The sequence below is a fragment of the Tachypleus tridentatus genome, unplaced genomic scaffold (genome assembly GCF_004210375.1).
Source record: "Tachypleus tridentatus isolate NWPU-2018 unplaced genomic scaffold, ASM421037v1 Hic_cluster_2, whole genome shotgun sequence".
NCBI classification, from domain to species: Eukaryota; Metazoa; Arthropoda; class Merostomata; order Xiphosura; family Limulidae; genus Tachypleus; species Tachypleus tridentatus.
This window is the reverse complement of record NW_027467782.1, coordinates 3,445,529-3,463,255: the sequence shown is the minus strand read 5'-3', so window position 1 is coordinate 3,463,255 and position 17,727 is coordinate 3,445,529. Positions and strand designations below refer to the sequence as shown.

The window sequence follows — 17,727 nt, the reverse complement described above, 5'->3', positions numbered from 1 at the left end:
AGACTGATGCTGAGAACTCAGTAGTAGCACATATTTTCCTGGTTTGTCTGAGTGCCTGAAGAGTGATGTCGTCATGGTAGAAAAACTTTGGTGATAACTCTCTAGATTTTGCATTTATTTCAGGAGGCAGGAAGGTTCTTATTTTCCGTATGATTCCAACAAGTCCTGTTCTTTTTGTTCGTAGGTACTTGGCAAGTGTCATTGTTGTGAAGAAATTATCTGTCGTTATTGTCCTTCCTTTTCCAAGACTCAATTATCTGACTATTCTTTCTCCTTGATTTGTTTCTGCCGTATTTCCAACCTTTCCAATATAAATTTGAGCGTTGAGGAGGTAACATCATTTGCATCTGTTAGGCACCAAATCTTTATTCCGTATTTGCATGGCTTTGTCGGAATGTATGTTCTGAAGCTAACTCTTCCCTTTGAAGTTACATAGTTGTTCATCCACTGTCAGGTATTCGCTTGGGTTGTAACAGTTTTGCAATTTTCAATGAAAAACTTCCAGACTCCAGAGATGGCGGCATCTTTGATTTCTCTATTTCTTTGAGAGTGGATGTCAAATCTGATTTTTGAGCACATTTTTTTGAATTTGTCTTGTGTAATCAGTGTTCGCAAAAATGGCAAACCGAATTCGGTTGAAAACATTTCGTCTATCGATACATTTTGGATTTTGCTTATTCCAAGGAAAAGATTAGCTGCGATCCATTTCCAGAAGGTCTTCTTCAAAATTGGTTCTTTCATGACGGTGTTTGTTGGAGTGAATGATCTGTTCCATCATATTATCAGAAATAAAAAATTTTGAATGTTTTGAATGGTGTAGAGACTCTTGGAGCAGCTTGCCTTGTAATGCCTGGGTTACCATTGAATATATTGAGAGCTGCGGTTCTCCTGTTGATCCTTGAAGGTGTTGTTGAATAACTAAAATTCTTATCTTTGGACAAAAGTTCGTTCACTGGCATCGTAGTAAGATCTTCTTGGTTACTTTCTTCACTTTCAGAAGGGTACAGACTTGATTTGTTCATCATTTTCGGCTTCAGAAGTATCATCATCACAACTTTCAGAGTAGTCTTCGACTATCATGTTCACTTTCATCGTCAAAGGTTTTGTCAGTAAATGTACAGCTTCATCAAGAAATATCATTTTTGACACGGTTTGAAGATTTCAGCTCCTACATATATAGGATTTGTGGATTCTTCTAGAATATTCTAGATTATTCTAAATGCTTCTGTAAAGTTTCTAGAATGTTCTAGAACAGGCGTGCCAAGGCAAACTAGGCAATAATCAGGACCGTCTAAAATTATTGTTGGAGTAGAGTTATTATCCTAAATATCAATCTTTTGAAAAGAAGTTGTAAAATAATAATATAATTTGCTTTTTTCGGTTGCCCAGGCCTGTTCTAGAATTATTCAGGAAATAAATAAAGTTATTTTATGTTTTTTCGATCTAAGGGGCCTAATAGGCCCCAAAATACCATAGTGGATGTTTAAAAATTTTTAAATATTATTTCGCAAATGTCTGAAAAGTCAAAATTTTATTGCTCCTTAAAATACAAAGGGATAGGGTCAGTTAATGGCAATTTCATTTAAATACAAAATTATTAGCCTAATATTAATAACCTTTCAAGTTGCTCTGGGGCCTATTAGGCCCTAATTTTCGTAGGAGTCTTAAGTTTTTTCTCAGCTGTGTATGGAACATTTTCTCACGTTGGGTGACACTCAGTTATGGGGCATTGATAATGTGGTAGAGTTTACAACAATAAGCAATATTTTGATCATGTAGTCATTTTAGTTAAAATAACAATTTTAGGTAGGATGTTGTTGTTTTGAATTAAGCACAAAGCTATACAATGGGCTATGACTCGTGACTGGGCGGTATGCAGTAGCGGTCAATCCAATTATTTCCTTGTAAAACAGTGTTTCGTGAGTAGTGATCACTTGGTACCTTTCCTCTTTTCTTTCACTGCTAAATTATCGACGGCGATAGCAGATAGCCCTCGTGTAGCATTTAGCCAAATTCAAACAAACCAACAGAGTCTTTAGACAAATCTGATAAGCTAAACTGTGACGTAATGGTATGTTATTATTGAGTGGTTCTTAACAGAACACTTCCTACACAAACATGGAACATCAAACATAGTAAACTAAAACTGTTTTGACACACCTACTCTAAAACTACCCTTTATTTATAACCTAGGTATAATTTGTTAACTACCTTTAAAGGAGAATTTGTCTTTTTATAACTCAACTTTGAACATCTTCTGATTTTTCCCACTACTATCTCTCACTTATCTGTTTTATATTTCTGTCTTCATTTTCCTTTTCGTTCGGTCCCCCGCTGGTACAGCGGTAAGTTTACGGATCTACAACACTAAAATCACGCGTTCGATTCTCCTCTGTGGACTCAGCAGACAGTTTGGTGCGGCTTTGCTATAAGAAAACATACACACGTTCTCTTTTCGATTACGTCACATATTTACAACAATTGATTGACGAGTATTGTTACGCTTTTAACCAATACAGACTGTTAAAGCCAACAATAGAAATGGAACCATTATATTATTGAATATTTGCAAAAAGTAACTAAGGAGACAAGATGTTAAAGTAGAAACCGAACTCTGCGAAGAAAAAATCAAACTTTTGTAGTCGAAAGTTTTTCACCTTACATATCATGGGTACTTCGGCCAGTACAATTTGCAGATATAAAGTTTTGTATAAATATTTTAATTGTATATTCACATGAGGTCATTCTATAAATCTGAATTAAATTCTTAAAATGAAAACAAAAGTTAAACAACATGTAGGGAACATTCATGCTACTCTACAACCTGTGAGAAGTTTAGTAATTAGGGTTAGCAAACATGGGGTTGTTTTTGATAGTGTGGCACTGAAAGATTTAGAAAAAGTGAACATTTTATAAGAAAAAGATTCTTTTACGGCAGCTACTGCAGGGGAAAAGTTTTCGGATTGTGCTAATACAAACAATCATTTTTTTATTTATTAAATGTGCTAATGTTTGAATAAACAACAGTTTTAAAACTCCATTTCTTAAAGCTCTATTTATAAATTACATCAAACCTTCAGATTTAGCCCTCGTGAAAGTTGGGTGCTTGTTACAAGGACAGAACTAAAAATTCTGCTCTATGATAACCAAAATTTTTTTGTATGTATTGTAGTTATTTTGACAATTGTCTCAATTTTGAATACCAAAGTGGAAATTTTTCATTGGTTTTGTTTAAGTTAAACCAAAGTAATCTAAATTGTCTCTTTAAACTTAAATTGATGACAAAGACCATTATAAAGTGATCTAAATTGACTCTTTAAAGTGAGAACAACTGATGACAAATGGCGTCATAAAGACCATCTCTGTTGTTTCTGAAGTTAAAACAAATCGACGAGAGTTGAGAGTTGTAACACCTCTGTTATCTCTCTAAATCTTAATTGTAGTTAACGACACATCTTTTATCGGTAAAGTTATGCTTCTAATCTTTAATTTGTAAAGGCCCGGCATGGCCAAGCGCGTAAGGCGTGTGACTTGTAATTCGAGGGGTCGCGGGTTCGCGCCCGCGTCGCGCTAAACATGCTCACTCTCCCAGCCGTGGGGTGTGTATAATGTTACGGTCAATCCACTATTCGTTGCTAAAAGAGTAGTCCAAGAGTTGGCGGTGGGTGGTGATGACTAGCTGCCTTCCCTCTAGTCTTACACTGCTAAATTAGGGACGGCTAGCACAGATAGCCCTCGAGTAGCTTTGTGCGAAATTCCAAAATAAACAAACTTTAATTTGTTCCACAGATTTATTTGATAATACTACTACCCTAACCCTGATTCTTCTGCGAACGCGAGTTAAATAGAACCAGTCGGTGGTTTCTGAACGACTGCACTACACGTGTACAAGAGTGTAGTTTAGGTAAATATGACACCTAACGTAACGTTATTAATGGTCATGTTGGCCATGTAAATTCAAATATTACGAAACGGTAATTTTGACTACATACATTCAAATATTTCGTAACAATAATTCTGGTCATATAAATTATGTACTGTATTTGAAGTTTTTATGAACTGCACCTTCGTGGAGTTTAGGATTATATGAGATTTCATTAATATATTTTAAACGTGTGGTAAAAGTTTGGTGAAACGGAGAGCGCCTAGAGACAACAGTTGGTACGTTTCGTGTTGCATAGATAACGTACCCTCTTTTGTCTCTGTACTGGTAGTTTCGTTAATAATATTAGCTATAGTATCTAATTATATTACTTTTAAAATATTTATTTATTAGTAAATTTTAGTTATAGATTTTGTTTCGCATTATCAACTTAATATACGTATTTAGGACTAACCTGAATCTCCTAGGCTGGTCTAGCCTCTTGAGATGTTATTGAGATTAAGGCCGAAAATAATACTTTTTTAAAAAAAACGTTAAAAAAAGACATTTAATTATCTATACTTATTAAAAGGTTTATTTGTTGTTGTTTTTTAGAATCACTCTAAGTAGGTAGCTTGCTTTGATCTTAAGTCAATATTAATGTAATTTGTACAACAAAGCTATTGTATGTATTATTAATAACTATTAGCTTGTGTGTACCTCTTGATGTACTTTTTAAAGTTACATTTCACATTATGTGCAAGTTATTCAGTAGTTTAATTAATACCTTACGTCTAGTCCATTTAAGTGGTTTAACTGCTCGTGTGTAAATTAAATACAATGACTTTGTGTAATTTATAATAATTTAATCACTTACGTATACCTTCCAAGTTGAAGATGTTTACTACTTATCAAATTTGTGTGATAGGTGTAAGTAGTAATTTAAGAATATTTTAAACTTTGTAGAATTTAAAAGAAAATTGTTATTACCCACTTGTATTTAATATAAGGAATGAAAATACAGCCATTAATTCATTTATATAAGCCTTCAAAGTATTATTTTAAAATACCATAAGATACACAAAGAACAACACAACTCTGCAGGATGCGTTTTGATTTCTAGTGTCTTACTAAAATATTTTCATCGTTATTCAAAGTATGTCTAATTCGTAAGCATTTTGAGTCTTGAGTTATTTTATTTACAGGACTGGTTATGTAAAACTACATTATTCCTCAAAATGTACGAGCAAAACTGGATGTTCATAGAATGTCTCCTGCTACATTGCAGTCTGTTTTCAGTAAGGATGCTCCACTCAAACTTTACTACTTGATAGGTTGAGGTAAGTATTTGAGAATAATACGAATCTTATTTTATTTATTTGTTGTGCCTTGTTACGATGGGTTTAGTTTTAAACCTTACCTACTTGGTACTATATTAATTACTCAATTTAGCTCTTGTTACATGGAGCTTAAACATCATACTGCTATTGTTCAAGCAGTTTCAACATCATTATTGTCACCGAAATCAAAGGTAAACTGGGGTTATGTTTGCATCCATGTGTGTGTGTGTGTTTATCAGCAATATTTCTCGAAAACATTTGGGTAGATTTGAACGAAAGTTAGTATACAATTGGACTATGACCCAACTCAGAAGTGATTAATATTTGGAGGGCCGATGTCAAAGATAACAGCAAGTTCACGAAAAAAATCATATTTGTTACCATGGAGACCGATTTTGTACACTACTTTTTGTTTTATATCTTATTCAAAAACGAACGGATTTGTTGAAACTTTGTAATCATGTAGAATATCATTACTTTTTGGTGTTGAAAACGACAAACATTCAGACACATTTTCAAATGTTTCAAGGATTAAATATGGTCAACGCCATTCAGGTACTGGTATTATTATTTAAAAAATCAATATTATTGTTTTATTATTGACTGAGTTAAAGGTATTGCGTTGAGCAGGTTACAAAATCGTAGTTTAGAATGCACTTGATTACTGATAAATTTAACGCCATCCTTTTGTTTCACTTTAAAACATCCTGTACCGAGTTAGTAACATTGTTAGCACTTGGTTGAATGAGGCCTTACAACAATAACGTTATTTAAACAAACCTGTTTCTAAACGATACAAAACATGGAAACTTATCAACTTGTCGGGACAATATAAAACAGTGAACTAAATATTCAATTTGTGAGTTATTTTTTATACAAGCATGATCATGTTTTGTTTATAATAAGAAGCCTTGACTATACCATTTCTTTCCAACCTGAGAATAAAAGATTTAGTCTCAATTGTTAAGTTGGTTAAGAATAACGATATGGATGTCAGATATATAAAAATTATAAAGAATAGATATATGAAGTTCAAATAGCAAGACGATGAAGAATATAGATCTTGGTGAGAAGTGGTCAGTAATACAATGAATAATAGGGATTTGGGTGTCAAATAGTTAGCAAGACGATTAAAAATAGAGACGTGGATATCAAGCAGTCGGTAAGATAATGCAAAATGGAGACCTGATAGTTAGAAAAGAAGTGAACAATAAATATTTGGTTGTCAGATAGTTAGTGAGACGATTAAAATAGAGACGTGGATATCAAGCAGTCGGTAAGATAATGCAAAATGGAGATCTGATAGTTAGAAAAGAGGTGAACAATAAATATTTGGTTGCCAGATAGTTAGTGAGACGATTAAAAATAGAGACGTGGATATCAAGCAGTCGGTAAGATAATGCAAAATGGAGATCTGATAGTTAGAAAAGAGGTGAACAATAAATATTTGGTTGTCAGATAGTTAGTGAGACGATTAAAAATAGAGACGTGGATATCAAGCAGTCGGTAAGATAATGCAAAATGGAGATCTGATAGTTAGAAAAGAGGTGAACAATAAATATTTGGTTGCCAGATAGTTAGTGAGACGATTAAAAATAGAGACGTGGATATCAAGCAGTCGGTAAGATAATGCAAAATGGAGATCTGATAGTTAGAAAAGAGGTGAACAATAAATATTTGGTTGCCAGATAGTTAGTGAGACGATTAAAAAATAGAGACGTGGATATCAAGCAGTCGGTAAGATAATGCAAAATGGAGACCTGATAGTTAGAAAAGAGGTGAACAATAAATATTTGGTTGTCCAGATAGTTAGTGAGACGATTAAAAATAGAAGAACGTGGATATCAAGCAGTCGGTAAGATAATGCAAAATGGAGATCTGATAGTTAGAAAAGAGGTGAACAATAAATATTTGGTTGCCAGATAGTTAGTGACGATTAAAAATAGAGACGTGGATATCAAGCAGTCGGTAAGATAATGCAAAATGGAGATCAACAAATATTTGAGATAGTTAGTGAGACGTGGATATCAAGCAGTCGGTAAGATAATGCAAAATGGAGATCTGATAGTTAGAAAAGAGGTGAACAATAAATATTTGGTTTGCCAGATAGTTAGTGAGACGATTAAAAAATAGAGACGTGGATATCAAGCAGTCGGTAAGATAATGCAAAATGGAGATCTGATAGTTAGAAAAGAGGTGAACAATAAATATTTGGTTGCCAGATAGTTAGTGAGACGATTAAAAATAGAGACGTGGATATCAAGCAGTCGGTAAGATAATGCAAAATGGAGACCTGATAGTTAGAAAAGAGGTGAACAATAAATATTTGGTTGTCAGATAGTTAGTGAGACGATTAAAAATAGAGACGTGGATATCAAGCAGTCGGTAAGATAATGCAAAATGGAGATCTGATAGTTAGAAAAGAGGTGAACAATAAATATTTGGTTGCCAGATAGTTAGTGAGACGATGAAGAATAAAGATGTAGATGTCAAACAGTTAGAATAATGATGTGGAAATCAGATAGTTATAACAATATGAAGAATAGACATATGAAGTTCAAATAGCAAGACGATCAAAAATACAGTACTGTGGTCTTTAATACAATGTATAATAGGGATTTGGGTGTTGTATAGAAAGAAGAACAAAAATAGAGATTTGTGTGTCAAATAGTTAAGACGATAAATAATAGAAATATGGATGTCAAAACAGTTAAAACAGAGTTGAAGAATAAAAATATAGAATCCAGATAGTTATAAAGATATGAATAATAGATATATTGATTTGATATAGCAAAACGAAGAACAATAGAGATGTGGATGGGAAGTTGTGAGTAACATAACAAAGAATAGAGATCTGGGTATTAAACACATAAAAGGACAAGAATAAACATTTCAGTGTCAAATAGTTAGGAAGACGAGGAAGAATAGAGATCTGCATATCAAATAATTAAAAGTTGTATGTCAAATAGTTATAAAATTATGAAGCATAGATTTGTGACGTTCAAATAGCAAGACGATGTCAAACAGTCGTTAAGATAATGCAAAATGGAGATCTAAAGAATTAATAGTTAGAAAAGAGGTGAAGAATAAAGATATTGAAGCCAGATAGTTATAAAGATATGAATAATAGACATATGAATATCAAATTGCAAGGATAAAAATAGTTTGTTTGTTTGTTTTTTTTTAATTTCGCACAAAGCTACTCGAGGGCTATCTGTGCTAGCCGTCCCTAATTTAGCAGTGTAAGACTAGAGGGAAGGCAGCTAGTCATCACCACCCACCGCCAACTCTTGGGCTACTCTTTTACCAACGAATAGTGGGATTGACCGTCATATTATATGCCCCACGGCTGGGAGGGCGAGCATGTTTTAGCGCGACGCGGGCGCGAACCCGCAACCCTCGGATTACGAGTCGCACGCCTTACGCGCTTGGCCATGCCAGGCCTTTCCCATTGCTACCCCTCACTTATCAGTTTTATTTTTGCATCATTTCCTTCTTTTTGGCTTACGTCACTTTGTTACAACAACTGATTCAAGAGTATAGTTACACTTGAAACCAATACAAACTGTGAAGAAAGGCAACAATAAAGTGGAACCACAAAATTACTGAATATTTGCATATAGTAACTATGGAGACCAGACATTAAAATAAAAGCCGAACTTTGAGAAGAAAGAACAAAATTTTATAGCAAAAAATTACCCACCTTACATTTCATAGGTATTTCGACCAGTACAATTTGTAGGTATAAAGTTTTGTATGAATATTTTAATTGTATATTCACATAAGATGATTCTAAAAATCTCAGTTAAATTCTTGAAATAAGAAACAAAAGTCAGACAATTATTAATATTCATTTTACTCTGCAACCTGTGAGGCTCAGCAATTAGAGTTAGTATATACTGGGCTGTTTCAGATAGCGTTGTACTGAAAACTTTAGAAAAATGTGTAATTTTCTAAGACAAAAATATTATTTTATACAGTAATTTATGCAGTGGAAAACTGTTCTCATTGTGTGAAGCAAACATTATTTTTGGTCTATTAAGTGTGTTATCGTTTATTTATAAATTAAGAGTTGTGTAACTTCTTTCCTTAAAATTATATTTACAAATTACATCAATAAATATATAAGCAGATTTAGTCCTAGTGAAAGTCTGGTTCTTGTTATGAGGTCAGAACTTTAAAACTCTGTTCTTTCATTAACAAAGGTTTGTCGTACGTATCGTAATCATCATCAGTCAAATGTCCACGATATTTTTCTTTCTAAGTTCAATCAGATATCTTTGGAATGTTTCCTCACGTTGGATGATAATGAATAGGCTTTGATAAGGAATTTAAAAGTGGTAGAGTTGTCAAGAATAACGACCATTTTGATCAAGTAATTATTTTAGTTAAGAATAACAATGTTATTGTCGGACGATGTAACATAAATATTTTTATTTAACGACAGTTCTTTTAAAATATTTCTTCAGGGCTTAAACGATAAGGACGAACATTAGGGATAAAATCATAAGAAGTAGAAAAGGCAGAGTTCTTTATTTTCGTCATAAAAATGTTACTCAATCGATAAAGAGTTATTTTGTCTTTCACAAGAAGGTCCTTTAGGTGTCTGTATTGTGATTTGAAAGTGTAAACTATGTTAGGTACATAGAGTTTACGTGGTGGAAGAGAGAACTGAAGACCTTTAGCTATCACTGATTTACACTGATTATTTATGTTATAATTACATAGGTTAACAATCTGGTCGCCAGGATGAAACAAGGAATGAATGCTGTTAATCAGTCAATTCAGCCTCAAATTTTGGACATGTTCACACTGCACAATTTGTCTTCGTTCTATTAGTTCCACTTGTTCAGTACATCGGTGCAATCAACACTGGTATCAATCATTCTAAGGTTAGTACAGAACACTTTGAACTTTTCCAGTAAAATTTATGTTCTGTTGATGTTTTGTACGAAATTCTTGATCCAACTCCACCAAACATGCTCACCCTTTATGATGTCTGTGTGGGGAGGGAGAACATTGTTAGGGTCAATCTCACTATTCGTTTGTGAAAGAGTGGTTAGTGGATGGTGATGATGAGGTACCTCTATTCTTTCACTGCTAAATTACATACGACTAGCGTTGATAGCCCTCGTGTAGCTTCAGCCCAATGTAAATCAAAGCAATAGTATCTTCAGACAAATCTGATAATCTAACAACTTTTGAACATTTTGGTTTGGTTCTTTAAAGTGGAGATACTTTGGATTCACGTTTCGAAGAATGCATTCTGAAAAAAAGCAAATTTCAAGGTTGATGATTAATGGTATAACTATATTGAAGATGAAGAAATAGATTCATACAACAGAAGGGAACAGAGATAAAGTTTTCAATATTTTACAGATTCAGTATTTAAAGTAAACAAAATCTTGATGATGAGAAACCTACTTCAGATAAAATGTATATCTGAATGGCTGGTATGGGTACTAACACTTTTACTGAGAAGGAGAGAAAAACATTTCGACCTTCCAAGATCATCTTCAGATGAAGAAAGAGAGAGTTCGCAAGTGGCCGTTGCTGGACATATGTCTTAGGGACGATGGTATAAACCAGTGGTGCACAAACTTTTAGAGTCAGGGGCCACAAAAAGTGAAGATTAAAATCGTCCCACAGTTGTTTCACACAAGATGGACATCACATTTAAGAACACACAAATGACGATTACATTAAAGTGTTTGCACATTATTCTGAGAAATGTTACAATACGTCAACTGTCACAAAGTCAATGCGATGGATGGTGCTGCATGTCATCTACGAACTTAGAAATGTTCAGCTTGACGTGGAAAGACGCAAGATTGCTTCCAGATGATCATCAGTCAGCTGATTGCGAGTGTTGTTTTATTCAGTTTCATATACGAGAAAGCCTGTTCACAAGTGGTGTGGACAAGTGCGTTCTCTTTCAGATTAGCAAATGTATCAGGCAACGTTTTGTAGAAGTCAAACAAACTGTTTTCTCGGTAAATAACACGCAGTTCATCAGATGCTTCGATATCAGTAAGTTCAAGCTGATATTCTGCTGAAAAGTCATCCACTGACACACTGAACGGATCAGCAAAAAGTTTCATCAACAATCTGCATTGGTCAAAGTCGTGAGTGAAACCGTGAGTTGGAGGATTGGATCAAAGTATCTAGCTTCCCAACATAAACTTGTGTGTCAATGTCCTGATTCTTCTGTAGCTGTGACTGAAAAGTGGGAAAGTGCGCGAAGTTGCCTGATGTTGTTTGCTGCCAGAATAACTGCAACTTTGTCCTGAAAGCTGAGGCGTAATTTGCAAGCTGACAGACAAGCTGATTTTGCCTTGCAACTTCAAATTCAGATCATTCAAGTGTTGTGTTATGTCGACCAGAAAGGTCAAATCAGCTTACCATGTTGGATCAGTCATGGAAAGTATTTCTATCTTTGTTCTTGCTTCTGAGGAATTCTGTCAGTTCATTAATCAACTCCAATAATCTTCTGAGCATCTTCCCTCGACTCAGCCAGCGTACTTCACAGTGATACACAAGGTCACCATAGTCTTAATCAATTTTTTTCAAGAAGACTTTGAAACTGACTGTGATTGAGCCCTCGTGATTTGATGAATTTAATGGTTTTCGTCACTAACGCCATCAGTGCCTGAAAACGAAGTTCTTTAATGCACAGGTTCTGTTGGTGAATAATGCAGTGCAACTTCACCAACTATTGTTCTGCTTTCCTCAATGCTTCATCAACAGTGCTACCAGCCCGCTACTTTCTCCGGTCATGGCTGGTGCTCCATCATTGTCACACTTACCAGTTTCGTGAAATCCAATGAAACACTACTATACTACTGTCTCCTCGAACAGAGCAGACCCAGTTGTCTGACCCTTCATGGAACCATGCTGATTTGTTCCTCTGTGATATCAAACGATGACGACACACCATGAAAAAAAAACTAGTTGCTGTGCTGTTGAACTGATGTCAGTCGACTCGTCTGCTGCTAAAGAGAAGTAGACAAAGTTGGCTGCTTTATTTGAAAGCGGTCTTGTCACATCTGCTGAGAGGTGTGAAATTCTTCACTGAACTGTCGTACGATTCAAAGCCACCATCTGTAGCTTGCGGACTGCTTCCGGACACAACTTTTCCGATACAGTAATCATGCATTGCTTGACAAAATAACCATCAATGAACGGTTGGCCAGATTTCGCTATCATCAACGAAATATCGTAACTGACCTCACATGCTGCACCTAAATCTGCTGACTGCTTTGAGAAAACGTTCTGCGACTGCCGCAGAGATTCTATTCGAGCTGTTCGTTCATCAATGACTACGTTGTGGAAATCTTTATGCTTCGACTCATAATGACACTTTATATTGAATACCTTCGCCACTGCTACTGTCGAATGACACAGCAGACAAACCACGTTCTTCTGTTCTTAAAGAAAACAGTACTGTGCAGTACAATCATCATGAAACTGCCGGTTTTTGTCATCAACTTTTCTTTTACGATTAGCTACCATTTTTGTGACGAAATAATATCAAAATAGGGCTCGTAAGTAAATCTCGAAGAACAATTGGAACGCGTGAGATTTCGTAATTAAGGAAATATTACGTCATTAAGCCAAAGATTATATGCCTATGCATTAACGAGATTTTCTTATCAAATTTTCTTTATTGCTCGACACAAATATGGAACCAGTGCCTAATCTAATGCATATTCTTCTATAGCGCTTAATCTTCGCGAACTCTAAATGCGCGAACTCTCTATGTTTGAGTTTCCTGTTGGACATCGCGGGCCTGATTTTGTGCACCACTGACATAAACAGATACGGAAATTTATTTACCCGTTGATAAAATAAAACGTGGTTATTTTGCTGTCGAAATAAGGGCAAACTGCTATCTGCAGTGTCGTGCATAGAAACAACAAAAACCACAAGAAGGTCTTTCCCCGAATTTTAGTTAAGCTATAGCTAGCAGAAAGGCCGAATTTACACCCTGAACTGGTCTCGCGGGCAGATTGAAATTTTTACTATGTGACTAAGTATCGGGAATGTATTGCTCGTGCTAACTAGACACTGCTAGACAGATCACAGCCAAAAGGAACTTGCTTGATCGATGTTCATAGGTGTCCGCGACACACGCTTCAAAACCACTGTCGTAATGTTTGTCTGTTCATTCTGTCATTGTTAATTTGTTATGTTACTCAATAGCATTACATACAAAGTAAGTTTTATATGTGTAAAAACGGCTCGTTTGGGTTGAGAAAATATTTTACGTAGAGGAGCGAACAACGTGGTCAGCTTCCGGTCAGTTACCTCTTTCTTTGTGAACCTGACGATGACCGAAGAAGGTCGAAACGTTGTTCGCTCCTTGACGTAAAATATCTTCTCAACCCCAACTAGCCGTTTTTACATATATATTTCTCTACAAATGGGTTTTCTCGATATCATTAAAGTAAGTTTTACTTTGCAGGTAACATTGTTATCAAACAAATGAAGACAACATGTACCACTCAATGTTCCTCTTTATTGAATCACTAAATGTCAGCACAAATATATATTATGTGTACTGAAAGTTTGCCAAATTTCATACAGATACACGAGTCGTATCGATACAGTCCTATCGAGTTCTTCATGGTAAGTACTCGTATGTTACTCTTTTACCAACACATTTTTAATATTTAGTGTTTGAATTAATTAAGTACAGAAACAGACAAGGAAAGCTATTCAACAATTGATGAAACAAAACATGCTTATTGTACTGTCAAAACAAGGGCAAACTGCTATCTGCAGTGTCGTGTATGGAAGCGTCATAAACCACGAGAAGGTCTTCCCTCCAATTTTAGCTGAGCTATAACTAGGAGAAAGGCCGAATTTACACCCTGACAGGCAAACCGTAATTTTCACTTGGGGCACTCAACCGTGCGACTAAACATTACTAGTACATCTGTTCAATATATATGCCTGATTGACAACTTTACGTAAGTATCTGTAAAACATACATATCGTGTTGACTACTTTCCTGTAACCACTCAACAACATACATTCCTGGTTTACTACTTTATTAATAGCTTTGAACAACGTACATTCCTGGTTTACTACTTTATTAATAGCTTTGAACAACATACATTCCTGGTTTACTACTTTATTAATAGCTTTGAACAACATACATTCCTGGTTTAATATTTATTAATAGCTTTGAACAACATACATTTCTGGTTTACTACTTTATTAATAGCTTTGAACAACGTACATTCCTGGTTAACTACTTTATTAATAGCTTTGAACAACGTACATTCCTGGTTTACTACTTTATTAATAGCTTTGAACAACGTACATTCCTGGTTTACTACTTTATTAATAGCTTTGAACAACTTACATTCCTTGTTTGCTACTTTATTAACAGCTTTGAACAACATACATTCCTTGTTTGCAACTTTATTAATAGCTTTGAACAACATACATTCCTTGTTTACTACTTTATTAATAGCTTTGAACAACATACATTCTTTGTTCACTACTTTATTAATAGCTTTGAGCAACATGCATTCCTCGTTTACCACTTTATTAATAGCTTTGAACAACATACATAGATACCTGGTTGACTAAATTACCCTATACAACAGAACAACAGAGATACCTGGTTCACTAAATTACCCTGTACAACTGAACAACACAGACACCTGGTTCACCAAATTACCCTGTACAAGTGAACAACGTAGATACCTGGTTCACTAAATTACCCTCTACAACTGAACAACATAGATACCTGGTTCACTAAATTATCCTGTACAACTGAACAACACAGATACCTGGTTCAAATTACCCTGTACAAGTGAACAACGTAGATACCTGGTTCACTAAATTACCCTCTACAACTGAACAACACAGATACCTGGTTCACTAAATTACCCTCTACAACTGAACAACACAGATACCTGGTTCACTAAATTACCCTGTACAACTGAACAACGTAGATACGTGGTTCACTAAATTATCCTGTACAACTGAACAACACAGATACCTGGTTCAAATTACCCTCTACAACTGAACAACACAGATACCTGGTTCACTAAATTACCCTTACAACCTCTACAACTGAACAACACAGATACCTGGTTCACTAAATTACCCTGTACAACTGAACATCATACATGCCCAGTTGACTACTTCACTGGTACATCTGAACAACATACAACTTTAAATAATAATTATAAATCTGTACGAACAATTTCACTCAGATATACTTTAGACTTTATACTTTTGTAAGATTTATTGAGTGTAAGTCACAAAGATGTGAGAAACCAATCGAAACTTTCATGTTTGTTTATATGTAAAGTCTGACAAGATTCTACATTATACAATTTACCTGTTGTTTTTAACCCTTAATCTCAGAGCTTATAGACGTGTTTTAACAATAGACAATTTATTTACTGTTTTTTTAACTTCTAATCCCAAATCATATTGTTGTATTTGTTATCTAATTCTCATTTCTTGACATAGTAAATACTCAAGCCTCGTTTTTTGTACAATTTTCTTAGAGGTTTACTTTTGACAGACTTTTTATCTCATCCTTTTATAATGTTACAGAATGCGATATCAACACCTATCAGTGAAGCCCGACTTTGAAAGCAGCTGTAGACAATATTTGATTGGACAGAGAACATTATGTACTGCTTGTTTTATACATACTGTGAACAGTGGTGTCTGTCCATCAGTTCATCTGTCTCCTGTTTATGACGGCTTCACTTCTCATGTTGACTGTGAAAAGCTATGGATGAAGTCAAAGTACAACATTAACTTTGTAAATAACAGTATAACAGGTATGAATAATGTCAACAACAAACAGGATATTCTACACTAACTTGTTATGAATTAATAACACTATGTATCAGAATGTGACATAACGGTTTGTTATTGTTAAATTGTTCTTAGCAGAACACTTACTATACAAACATAGAAAATCAAAACTCATGTAACACACTTACTCTACAGTATTATACAATCTTACAATTAGTCTTTAGTCACTGCTACACGAGGGCTATTTGCGCTAGTCAGCCATAATGTAGCAGAAAGACCAGATGGAAGTCAAGTAGTCATCGCAACCAACCGCCAAGTCTTGGTCTACTATTTTGTACTATTTGCTGGTGTATAACTCATCATATACCATTAGGTTCCTCGACTCAAATCACTACAAGTTGATGTATATATAAATAATTTACGTAGGTTCTCATACACTTTCTCGCACCATTTACTATGATAACTGTATTTATATATACACATATATACGTATGTACATAGATGTAGACGGACGGGAATTTAAATAGAAATGTTGATATTTTTTTAGGGTAACACTGTCTTCTCAGTCAACGTTGTACGAATGTTGATGACGAAGTTACGTATGGACAATTCCTCAGAAACTGCGCATGTCAGGTAGATATTAGTGGTTGTCTGATTTAATAACAAGCTCAGCGATGGTAAAAACTATTTTAAAATTTGAAGAAAAATAAACATATGAGTATCTAGAAAACTATAGGAAAATATCAGTATATTTAGTGAAGTATTTGTTGTATTTTTTACTTTATAAGTAATTCTATCTTTTTAAGTAGTAACATAGAAATTCAAGAATGTTCTGGTGTTTGTCCTGTTTGAAATTATTTAGATTTTTATTGATTACTTCAATTACCACTCCTCAACATATTTCACACTTGAACATTGATAATAAAACTGTAAACAGTTTCAGGTTTGTTTTGTTTTCTTTTAACCAATAGCTTAACCTTTTAATGTACTTCTATACATCAGAATTCCCAGATGTTAAGTGATTTATAGAACTGTGTATTCTTAAAAAACACATTAACTTATTACAATAAAATTTATATCAGGTTGTGACTGTTATACAAGATTAAATATTAATATGAATAGATACAGCTTAAAGGATTTTTCAAAATCTATAAAATAAAAATCAGTCCTAACCTCAGAATCACTAGAAACAAAAGTGCCCGAAACGTATTAAAGATTTTATTGGAAAGAAATGTAAACAGCTTTCCAAAGGAAAATAAATGTCAGAAGAGAATAAATAACTGTTTTTTATAGGAAAGTCATCAAAGCTACTGCGCTTCTTTTCCGTTTACTCGGAATCACTTATCTTCTGCATCAGTCCTCATGACGATACTCACCAAGAGAGGGAGTACATGGTAACTAACGCCTTGTTGTAGTCCTCCAAGTAAGTATTTCAAGTCTGATTTTATATGAACGGGGAAAGCAGAAAAATGTGGGTGTGGTTCTTACTGGCCATAAATCTGTTATTTTCACATCGCTTCCAAGTCCTTGACAGTGCTGGATATTAAACCTTACGGTCCGTCCAGTTACTATTATTTCTGTATCTTACACAGTTCGTAAGTTTGTGTGTGTGTTTTCTTATAGCAAAGCCACATCGGGCTATCTGCTGAGGGGAATCGAATCCCTGAATTTAGCGTTGTAAATCCTAGACTTACCGCTGTACCAGCGGAGGGGGGGACAGTTCGAAAACTGTCT

The 17,727-nt window shown here is 34.7% G+C and overlaps 1 long non-coding RNA gene across 2 annotated transcripts; it reads left to right on the top strand.

Moving 5' to 3' along the window:
- The first annotated feature begins 5,115 nt into the window (after positions 1 to 5,115).
- LOC143243190 (uncharacterized) lies at positions 5,116 to 16,775 on the top strand. 2 transcript variants are annotated; one of them, XR_013024156.1, is made up of 5 exons: positions 5,116 to 5,202; positions 9,931 to 10,094; positions 13,667 to 13,830; positions 15,784 to 16,016; positions 16,541 to 16,775. It is a non-coding gene; the product is annotated as an uncharacterized LOC143243190 (long non-coding RNA). The 2 variants fall into 2 exon arrangements; XR_013024157.1 differs by lacking the exon at positions 13,667 to 13,830 and having other exon boundaries at positions 16,541 to 16,745.
- Positions 16,776 to 17,727: the final 952 nt, after the last annotated feature.